Raw genomic sequence first — 12193 nt, 5'->3', positions numbered from 1 at the left:
ATCGTTCTACCTCATGTCAGGGTGAAGCCACCCATGCCGCCTCGCCATCTTAGAGACCTTTATCTCCTCTAAGTCACAGTTTATGTTCATTGTTGCTCAATGGTAAAGTTAAGAAACTAAAAGTAAAACTGAGAAAATAAAACCCTTCTGCAAAGAGGTTCCTTACCGATAGATTGACTGACATTTTTCTATTTAGTTTTGTTGGTTCCCTGATTTGAAAGGGTTACGTGTATTAACCATGAGCATAATGCTTGCCCCAGTAATTTACTAAACCACTTGAGTCAAGAATAGGCCTTGGAGTTTTCTTTTCAAATTTTCTCATGTACCAATTAAGGGGAAGTCTTTCAGTCTCATAAAACATATTATTTGAGTTAATTACTGGAATGAGGCATGAACAATAATTGGAATTAGAGCATTTCTGCAACTAATTTCTTACAAGAAGCTAAATGTTTTGAAATGTTTTCACGGAAACCAAACAAACTGAGGGTATCTATGCCTGAAAATTTGTGTGCAAGGGCAGGGGCAGAGTAAGAGCTGCTTTGCTGAAGTCTTCATTATATTTAAACATGGATCAGACTTAAACTTTATTCAGAAAGGAAATCAGAGTATCAAAGAGATTTAAGGTTAGAAAGGCCTTTTAGCCCCACATCTTAGAGATGAAGAGAGGGAGGCCCGGGGCGGTATTGCTGTGGATTCCAGTCCTGGCTGCTCTGTTGACTACTAATCCATGCCCTGAGCAACTAATACTTATTGTGTTAATTATGTGCCAGGTGTTGGTACCAGAGATACAATTGTGAACAAAAGCAGACATGATGCTGGCCCTCACGATCTTTACATCTCAGTGGAAAAACAGACCTGGATCAAATCATCACAAACAAGCCTAAACTTATCATTGACATGCGGTACAAAAAAGGGATCACAGAGAATGAGAACCTGAAAGAAGGGATTTGACCATTTGGGGGGCAATCAAGGAGGGCTTCCGGGAGAAGTTTCTGTCTGAGCTGAGACCTGAAGAATGAGTAGGACACAACCTGGCTGGGGAAATAGGAAAAGCCTCCCTGCAGGGAGCCCCACGTGCAGATGCCCTGAAGCTCATTATGGGGGCTGCAAGAACTTAAGTATGAGTAAAGGAAATAAGGCCAAACTGTGACAGAGAGAGAGAGAGAGAGAGAGAGAGAGAGAGCGCATGGCTGGAGAGGTAAGTAGGAAGCTGGGCAGTTTTTCTTCATCCTAAGAGTGGCGGGAAGCCATTGAAGGGTTTTAAGTAGAGGTGTGACCCAATCAGATGTGCATTTTTGTGGAGAGCTCCGGAGCTATAGCACAAGGGATGGATTGGAGGAGACCAGAATGGAAACCTAAGATGAGAAAGGAGGCTAGCGCAGGTATCTTAAGCCAGAGATGGCAATAATTTGGACAAGGGTAACAGTGGTGGTAGTCAAGGTGGAATAAAGTGCAGAATCAAAGGACATTTTTTTCTTTTTTCTTGATATTATCCAAAGTGTACAACCAATGGTTCACATATCATCATATAGCTGTGCATTTATCATCACAACCGAATTTTTCTTTTTTGTGAAAAATAACATATACAAAAAAGCAATAAATTTCAAAGTACAGTATAACAATTGGTTGTGGAACAGATTTCAGTGTTTGGTGTGGGTTACACTTCCATAATTTTACGTTTTTACTTCTAGCTGCTCTAAGATACTGGAGACTAAAAGAAATATCAATTTAATGATTCAGCAATCATATTCACTTGTTAAACCCTACCTTCTCTGTATAACTCCACCATCACCTTTAATCTTTCTCCCACTCTTCAGGGTTATTTGGGCTATACCCATTCTAACTTTTTCATGTTGAAAGGGCTGTTGATAATATGGAATAGGGGGATGGAACTAGTTGATGTTCTGGAGAGGCTGGCCCTTCTGCATTTCAAAACTTATCTAGTCTAGGGACCCATCTGGAGGTTGTAGGTTTCTGGAAAGTTACTCCTAGTTTATGGAGCATTTGTAGAATCTTATATAATGCCCTAGGTGTTCTTTAGAATTGGCTGGAATGGTTTTGGTTGCTGTGATAGGTAGCAATGTCTAACTGAAGCTGAGTAAGAGTGACCTCCACGGTAACCTCTTGACTCTATTTGAACTCTTTCAGCCACTGATGCCAAGGGTTATTTTGTTGGTTAACTTGATAAGAAATTGTGAATGGATTTACCCATTGAGAAGAACACATCAAGGAAGACCCCTCTATTCTGACCTTTGAAACTGAGTGGGTACTGCTGCTATTGTGAGACCAAAAAAAAGGACCAGTTTGGGGGACAGCTCAAAGGCTGGGATTTGGATGTGTTATATTTGAGATACTTTTGAGATTTATCCAACTGGAGAGATCGAGGAGGGCATTAAATATATTGGACAGAATACCAGAGGAGAAAACTGGGTCCAGGATATAAATGTGTGAGTCTGCTCCAAATGGAGAGCACAGACACGTGTAAATTAGGATCATCATAGCATCCACCTCAGAATTGAGTGAAATAGCTGAAATAAATCATTTAGCATAGTGGCAGCACACAGTAAGTGCTCAGTAAAATTCAGCTTTCATTATTATCATCTGGAACTTATTTCCTAAAGCCCATGGCTGGTCTGTCACCTGAAACTAGTGGCCCTATAGATAATCATACAAGTCAACAACTCAACTGTGGCTTTTAAATGGGGCAAACTTCTAACCCACTGAAGTAATGAGAAACAAAGATTCATTCTTCTGGACTAGAAAATACTGGTTTGCAGTATTATCCCCTGTAAAATATGACCCATGTAAAAGATTCCAATTCACCATGTCCTCATTATGATCTGATGAACTGAGCTACTGAGTGAGCCTCTGTTTTGTGAGTTAGAAACAGAGATAATAATGATATTGGTATCCAACCAGTGTTGTGAGGATGAAGTGAGATAGCATTTCTTCAAAACTTTTCTGAAATGAGATGGGTGTAAATCATTAAATATGTTTCTAAAACGGGAAGTAGTGGGCATGAGGTCCTGACATGGGATCTAACATTTCCCTGTGATGTACCTGTACCCTCACATACGTAGTGCATCATTCATTCATTTCTTGGCAAATGTTCACTGACTTGTACTTTCCTCCAGCTCATACAGTAGGCTCTGAGAATATGAAATTACCTTTTTATGAATGCACTGGGCTTTGTGTAGGACAATTTTATTCTTTCTCCTGTGGTCCTTTCAACTCCACTTTCTAGATACGTGATGTTCTCCTCTCCTTTGAGTTAAATCTTTGGCAGATCCCATAGCTTTGATGATCATGCTGAGCTATGAGGTGAGCAGGAGCCTTGTTTTTTTTTATTTTTTTTATTTTTAGGAGCCTTGTTTTTACATTAGAAGTTATATTCCATAATATGATCACAAAATGATCACAAAACTAACAGTCCAGCTTCAGGTAATAAGTGAACCTCCAGACCCCTATCGGGGTTAAGTCAGTTAAATTTTCTCTGCAGCCATGCCCATCTGCTTCTCTCTTCTCCTTATACCTTCTCCCCCATTCAATCTGCTCCAGTTTCTGACCCCCCAACCTTGTGACCTTGAACAAGTCACTTAACCTCTGTGCTTCAAATGTGTCTAAAATGTTAATAGTATTTTGTCTATGCAACACTGGATTTTTAGGAGGCTAATGAAGTGAAAGCATTTAGAACAGCAACAGGCATATGATAAGCATTCAGTAAACATTAGCAATTACTATTACTTGTGACCTCCTCCCTTCTACCTTCACACTTTTTCTTATCCTAAAAGAATTCCTTGATCCTATTTTTGACTCAAGCTACAGTCAAATTGTCTTTCCTTCCCAACTCCATTTTGAGGAATAGCTTGTATTTACCTCCTAACTAGCCACACACAACTCAAAACCTTGCATTCTTGGATCCACCCACAACAGCTGGACTAAGACTTGTCACATGATGCCCATCAGATGCAACATCCAGTGACTGTGCGGGTTGCAGCCTCCTCACCCTCTCTATCGGTCCACACTGTTAAATTCTCTTTTGCTGGAACTCAATATTTCCTTTGACTTCAATGACACTGTACTCATTTCTTAATCAATTCAATAAACATTATTTGTGTGCCCTGTGTCAGGTACTGAGCTAGGTGTTAGAGATATAACAATGAATGGCTACAAGACGGTACCTAAGACCAGACAAGTGAGCAAATCAGGATGATGGGTAAGTACTGTGGCAGTGACAGGGTGCTAGAGAGGGGAACATAGCACCAGTCAGAGTCCTCTGTATCTTCAGCAAACCCTTCTCGGTTTTTACCCCCCTCTCCAATTCTGCTCTTCCTCCTAAAGCTTCCCCCAGCTCTTGCAACTCTCATATCTCTTGCAGTCATAGTGGCCCCACCCCCAGGAGGACGCTTCGTACCTGTTTAGCAGTGATTATTTTCCACATGTTGGGGTTCTCTCCTCCAATAGAATATCCTATTGCCAAGAGCCGTATCTTTTGATTTCTTTTTTATCCATCATTGCAACCAGCACCATGACGGTCAATTCATCACCGTTCCCAAGGGTTTAGCACAGCACCTGGTAAACAGTACGAGATCAGTAAATGCTTGAGAGATAAATGCACATCGACAATGAATCATAATGAAACAGAATTGGTGTAATCAACAGAATATTTGGAGACTTCTGAAGGATAGAATCAACCTTTCTCCGAGGTTGAGTCCTCTTATACTTTGTTGTGTTTTTTGTGTGGAGAGATGATATGTGTGGCGTAGTGGGGGAAAGGAGTGGCAGTAAATAAACTGTGTTACCTTTCTTCCCTCTTTCTATGTCTATGCCAAGCCCCAAAGCAAATTTACTTCTGCTGTAAATTTCCTTTTCTTGACATTCCCAGTCTGTGCTCTGAGCTTCTGTGGCACACAACCATCAACCATGACTATTTGGGGAGAGTTTGGAGTTCTACTATCCCGTGGCAGGGTCCCATTCAGAGTCTTTATGTTCATAGATCCTCTGAATGGTTTGTTCTGAGCAAACAGAGTCAATGGCTACACAATGCCATTACTGTCCCAACCGAGTGTCCATCTCCCAATGGACTGTGCATTCCCAGGGCAGCGACCATGTCTTATTCATCTTTGCATCCCAAGTAACTAACATGCTACCAGGCAAAGAATAGGTACACATCTCCATTATAAAATAAATTGACTCATGTAAGTGACAGATTTGGGAGTTTAGGTGGTTGGAAAATTTGAGGGAAAGATGGAGACAGGGGAGTTGAAAAGTAAATATCTCCTAATGACAAGAGAAGGCTTTAAGTAGCTTATCTGCACTGCCCCTCAGCTGTTTTCACAGGTTTAAAAACTAAGATGATCAGAAAAGGGCTGTGACATGATTAGACTCTGACTCTGATCTAATCAGAAGCTATGACTCTGGCTATGACTGGAGGCTAGGACTCAGCAATAGGCACTGTGAAAATATGGTTAGGGACAGACTGGTTATAGAAACAGTTCTGTAGGCTGAGGCTATCATAACTGAGTACTTTCCTAGAACACATTCATTCATTAATTCAAGTGCCTCTGTATCATCTCTCTGTGCTAGGTATTGGACCCTGCACACTTTGTCCTACTGTCTCTGAAACCCCATTGAAAGGGCCTCCACGAACTGACACTGCTCATGGTCGTGAGACATGACCACAGAGTTAATTGTGCCATGGATGGGCTCCTGGGGTTAGTGCCCAAAGGCCTTTGCTCTATGCCCAACTCCACTACTTTCTAGCTGTGTGGCCTCAGGCAAGTCACCTAACATCTCTGAGCTTTAATTTCCTCAAATGAAGGTGATAATCCATTCTACCTGGTCTATCACACAAGGTTGTTATGAGGCACACATATGAAAAAGTCTGTGAAATTGATTGGAAACCTACAAAATGCCAGATCCAGGTAAGGGAGAGTGACATTTTCACAGTGCTGGAAAGCACAGGCTTTGCAGTCAAACAGGTTCACCAGATGGGAGACCTTGGACCAGAGACTTAACCACGCTGAGTCTCAGGTTCTCCAATGGAAAATGGAGGCAGTAGTGGCAACACCAGAGGTTTATTGTGAGAATTAAATGAGATGGTGTGCACAGAGCAGCCTGTACAGAGCTGGAAAGACTGCGCAATGTTGGCAAATAATGACACCTGTAAATTTTGTAGCTGGTGCCATCTCCCTGAGTTACTGCAGGTCCCTGGAAGGAGACTGCGGGAAAGTAAGCCAATCCACGCAGCTTTCCACATACCCCGTGTTCGTTCTTAACCGGCTCATTACCCAGCAATATCCTGCCTGGGCCTGTGGCTGACTCATCCTTTGTGGGTGCAGTCCCTGGGGAGCTCACAGGCCCCCCTAATTCCGCTGGGCATTGCGCACAGCAGGCCTCTGCTCACTTCTCTACTGATCCAAGGCCAGGAACTTTCTAGGCTTCTCTCACAGCAGACAGGCATGTTGGGAGTCAGGTATCTCACCCCCCACCCCCACTTCTGTTTTCTTAGGCAGTTTACAATACATTGGGTCGCTTTACACCTTTCAGGCAGTTTCATTATAAATAATTCTCTTTGTCTTGGCAATTCTAGTAACAAGACAGCTTGCTTTCCCCTTTCTGAGAGAATAGGCGCTCCTCTGCAAATCAATACTCCCTGGCTCTGCCCAGTTCTGCTGAGAGAGACAGAGGTTTGCAGCACATTGGGGAGAGGTGGACACAGCCCTCAGGGAGCTCTAAGTACAAACACTACAAGAAGAGGATGCTAAAGCGCTAGGCAACCTGGGAGTTGCGGGGGTGGGGTGGGGAGGGAGGACACAAGACAAACAGTGCTGGGTTCCAAGGGAGTTCCTGCAAGGAGGGAGGCCTCTGAGTATTTTCCTGTTGTGGTGGCTTTGCTTGGTTTCATTTTGTTGTAGGCAACAAAAGGCAAATGGAGCTTCCTGAATCTTAGTTGTAGGATCCTAGAATCTACACGTCGGCCACTGGGTCTAATAAGAAAAAGAAGGTATGAGCTGTGCTTCTGTTATTGTAATTCTCTGAGGACACTGGCTTCATGCTAAGAGGAAGGACTCTCAAAATAAGAGTGGGAGATCGTGCGGGCGAGACTCAGGCCTCAAAGCAGTGCTTCAAGCACCAGAGTCTGCACCAGGAGGTAGGCAAGGAGCCTGGGGCCTACGGTGACTGTCAACCCTTAGTGGGAGGCCTGGGGAAAGCTACTTTGCCTCCTGGAACCTCAGTTTCTTGATCCCAGAATAGAGATGGTAATGCCTGCCCTACTTACTTTACTGCATCGGTAAAAGAACCTAATGAGAGCAATAAAGCAGGATGAGTGTAATGGGTGTAACATGAGTGCCAGATGATTACAATATGAGTGTGATGTTCTAAAATTTGGTAAGTCTGGAAAGTTGATTTGCCGTGAAAAAAGATGCAGCATGAGAGAGATTGTAAAGGCCATGGGAGATTAAAAATAGCTTGGTGAGATCACAGTAATAACAGAAGAGCACTTTCAAGATGAGGGTGCCAAGAAATGGGAAAACTGCCTGGGGACTGAACAAGAAGTTAGCAGCGGCGGTGGCGGCAAGAGGGGTGGGTGGGCTGAATCCCACTGAACGGAGCTGGAGGCTTCGTTTCCCATGTGCAGAGTGAAAGAGACGGGTAACAGCTTGTGACGTGAACATTTTTTGTGACTCACTGTACCGTCCCTATTGGGGATGCATGGAGTCACTTCTCATCCTCTCTCTAGCCTTAGTGCCTAGCCCAGTGCCTGGTCCCCCAGAAAGAACTCAATCAGGTTTTGTTGGCTTGGCCCAACAGATGAATGACAAATTAATAAGATCAAGCTCTAGACACCCAACAAGCTCTAACTTTCATTCCTCTTTTTGGTGGTTCTTGGCAGCCCTTGGCATTCTTTCTAGTGCCATATAGTCAACGTGAATTCTACCCTTTCTGTCCTTTCTGAGAACTCCTGGTCATCTAGCATGTCTCTTGTTTCCTTCCCCTCTCTTCAGGTGGTGTGCTGTCTCGGCTTGGTTGCATTGCACTTAGTGGCTTGTTTCCATGGCAACCTGCTTTGACATCACCCCATACTCACCCTGCCTCTAGTTGCTAGGCATTGCTGTACCCTCTTCAGATTTCTAATCACAGCAGTTCCCAGCCATGTTTAATCATGTCCTGATACAGAATGTCTTAAATTAAAGGAACACCGTCTTCTCAGAAATTAACTTTACAAATGTATTTAGGTACATTATGTCATTATTATTTCTAACTGGAAATATGAAATTTCTTCACAACTTCCATGCCGAGAAACAACTTCTCCTGTCAGCCATTCTCATTGACTCTTTTCAACACCTTTTCCTCCATGCACATTGTAAGCCAGCCTTGATCAGGGTCTACAGGAGAAGCAATTGGTTCCAAAAGTACTGTCCAGCTCTCAGACTTTCCCTCTCATGTGTGGGCTCTACCCCCTCCTGGACACCACCACAGTCAGACCACAGCAGGCCCTACCCCAAGCCTGAAGAAGACCAGAAGCCCCTCTAAGCAAATGTAGGAGCCAGAGTCACAATGTGCATTTAATTGTATTTCACTGTCTCATTTTTATTAGACTGGGCCTGTTCTGTTTTTTAAAGCTCCAAACGTTTTCATTACTCTATTGAGGGAATATCTCTCCGACACAGTCATAGGATTCATCTTCTCCACTCAGAAAGTGTGTTCTTGACCATGGTCTCTTTTCAGCCGTGAAATTGTAAGACTTCTAAAAAACAATCAGCTGGGGCCCATGATTGTCAATTGGTCATCCTCTTATCTTCTCTTTTCAAGGTGGAATTTCACACCTAGCCACAGAACTGTCTGAGGCACATTTACCCCTCTCAGCAGGTGGGTGTAACCTTGTTCTAGGTCCTGAAAGTGGGGCTGTTTCTCACCTGACGCCTTCCTTGCCTTTCCATAAGGAAGTGCCATATTGATTCCCACGATTGGTGTCTCACTTATAAGGAAGGCATTGTTGAGGTCTTCTGTCTCAAACCTTTCCCCAACGTTCAGTCAGCCTCTAAACTGCAGGCCATTTACTGTGGCAAAGGTATAAATCCAAGTCCCCTAAAGCAACTTTCATCTGCATGTGCATCAAAAATATAATTTTGATTACTCCTGCATCCTTTGGGCTTACATTTAAAACTAAACTGCACTGGAACCTAAGTAAGTTTCATTCTATCCGTGCTGCTATATTATGAATGGCTTGTAAAAGATATTTTCTATAAAGTTGGTTTTTCCATAGAGCTGGTTCTGTACAGTGCATGTAGGGTCATTCTCGTAGGGGAAATTTACTGGTTGTTTGCCAACTGGAAAACTAGATAAACGCGAGAGAGAGGTTTGATTCTGGAATTTTGTCCTGCCTCCAAGGTTGAACTCCCCTGAGGATAAGTAGGGATTTGCTCAATTTGTTTCTTAGATGAGTGCCCTTTCTGTATTTAGGGTAACATCACTGTCCATACCACATTATATATTGGAAACGCTACCTAGATATTTATTCTTAGGGTATGAATACCTGAAGTCCTGATGAGGAGCTACTTGAGAGCCACAGCTGACCATGCCAATCATCTTTGACTCTCCCTTCATGCCAGCTAGTGACTTAAGCATGATTGGCTGAATTAATTGATTAATGGTAAGGGCAGCAGGCAATTTGGGGATGCATGGATAAATGATGGGGAGTCACTGTAAACTCTCTTCTAGGGAAAGGCTATACACAAAGTGCTTTTAAAATTGTTTTATTTTTTTAATTGTTTGGTTTTTTTGGAGAGAGCGTTCTGGAGTTGGTTGGTGATAGGAAAGCTGGAGTTGGGATGGGAGCAAATGCAATGGTTTGGTAAGGAGATGATGGTGGCAGCTGACAAATAGGACAAGTAAGAGATTAAGGGATGCTGCAGTGATAGAATTTTCTGGGTATTGGGTTGAAGCACAGTTACAAATGAAAGCTGACCCCTAAGCCAAAAAAATCAGGATATATTTAGATCACTACATGTGGTGGGAAATTGATCTTTGAGACTAGGAGAGGGAAGAAAGGGGGGAGAAGATGGGATCTATCAGACTCGCAGGCTACTAGAAGCTGGCAGCGCTCCTGAGGCCATTACCTCTGAGTGGCACATTTAAGAGCTGAGGAAACTGAGGCCCTGAGAGGTGAAGCTACTCAACCAAAGCTCCTTGACTAGCCAATGGCAGGGCCCTCAAACAGAACCCACTATTTCCATCATAACCCTGTACTCTTTCCAAATTAGAAACCAAGAATGGAAACACACGTGAGGCATTAGTCCTAAGGACGTAGATTGCTTAGGATCCCGCTTATAGCCATGGCAACAGACATGGTCCCCATGGGAGAGTAGATGGGGAAATGTGTATTGAAAGGATCTGAATGACCTTGAATTCCTCAAATACTATCTGCATGTTGACAACAAATAGAAAGCAAACAAATTGATAAAAATGTGTTTTGTACCACATGATAGATAATCAGACGTTTGAGCAAGGATGAAATGGGCTGGCTTCATGCCAGCCATGAGGGACAATTCTTCTATAAAAATATTGGTGACCAGACCTCTGAGGCTTTAAAAAGCCAGTGCAGGTGCCACTCCAGTGAGCATCTGTGGAGTCAGGCTGTCACCCGGTCACTCCCGGCTCCACTGCCCATGCTGTGGTGCGAGGTGTGCCACCACTCTCACTGCACCCCTCAACCAGCACCCCCCGCTATCAGCCTGGGAACTTCCACTGATAGAGACACATCAGACCCAAATCACAAATCTCTCATTAAAGGTACTAGCCTGCCTTCTGCTGGTCCTTGAGCCAATGGATTTTAGAGACTCTGGTATCTACCACATTTACATGTGTGGTGAGCCCTTGACCTTGGTTATTCCATATTGTTTGTGTTGGCAGCTTGCAATTCAGCCAGCAAATAAATTGCATCGAGCATGCAAACTATCGCCCTGTCAAATCTGCTGTCAAGTGCTGAATCTGCTTTCAACTTGACATGCTTTAGGTCTGTGATGACAATTACGTTTCCATGGCAGGCAGAGGCTGCAAGCAAGTTTGGTCTCTATTCTGTTTTTGAAAATTAAAATACACTTAAACACTGGAGAGTTCCCATAACAATCTTGACTTCCGGCTGCTTTTGTAAACCTCAGTTCATCTGTCAGAAGCTGAGTAAGAGCGGTCTCCATCCTATTTTTGGACGGGGCATGCACGGTCCCTCTGCTCCGTACCCCTGGGCCGCGCAATTAATTTATATTACCTGCCTGGCCCCCACAGACCCTTGAGTTCGCAGCCCCTGGGAGAGGGAAAGAAAAGCAGAGACCTTGGGCTGCTGCCGGCAGATGCAGATGATAAAGGACCCGGGGTGGAGGGGAATGAGCAAAGGAGCACCGACCACAAGGACCAGGAAGCCTGGGTCACAGAAGTAAAAGGTTTTGCCCAAAGATTCAAAGATGGAATTTTCGTCTGTTTTTGGATAAAGCAACAGGATGTAGGAACCCAAAGAAGTGGTCGATTCTCTGGTACCACACAATGGTGACGACTTATGCAAAGCATCCTCTTTCCTATTTTTAACTAGATCACAGAAGCTGCGTCAGAGGGCTTGCTGCTGACTAATCCTGTCCAGGCTTCTTTCTCTGAATTGCATAATAGGCATCTACGCAGCCTAAAGAACATTCGAGAAGAAAAACCTCTAAAGACTACTGCCCACAAGGCATTCCTATAAATAGTGTTCTGGGCCACAGCTTCCTGGAAGGTGTCCAGGGTGTCACGGGTTGGATGCTGCAGATATGCAAAGAGGAGTCATTCATTCATTTAAGTGGAATTAATGATCCTGGGATTTGTGTGCTTCAAAATAAAATGAATGCTATTTTCCTATGTAGATGACACGGAGAATCATGCTGGTTTTTCAGCAAACAGTTTCTCAGTTTATAAATATGGGCCATGATTTGCACAACCCTGTGTCCTGGTTCCAGCCATAGAAGCTTCCCCTGGAATAGGCATTTAACTGGAGAAAAGGGATCCGGAATGAGAGTAAGGGTTCTTAGTACTTTGTAAGCATGAACCATGTCATGAGAGTGATAGGTCTTTAGAGTCATCTGTGACCTTGGAGCCCTTCTCATTTTCTGAGGCTGCCAGGCCCGAGCACAGACTCCTGGGCCTTGTTACTTGAGTGCACTCC

This window comes from Tamandua tetradactyla, chromosome 6 (assembly GCF_023851605.1).
Source record: "Tamandua tetradactyla isolate mTamTet1 chromosome 6, mTamTet1.pri, whole genome shotgun sequence".
NCBI classification, from domain to species: Eukaryota; Metazoa; Chordata; class Mammalia; order Pilosa; family Myrmecophagidae; genus Tamandua; species Tamandua tetradactyla.
This window is presented reverse-complemented; position numbering follows the sequence as displayed.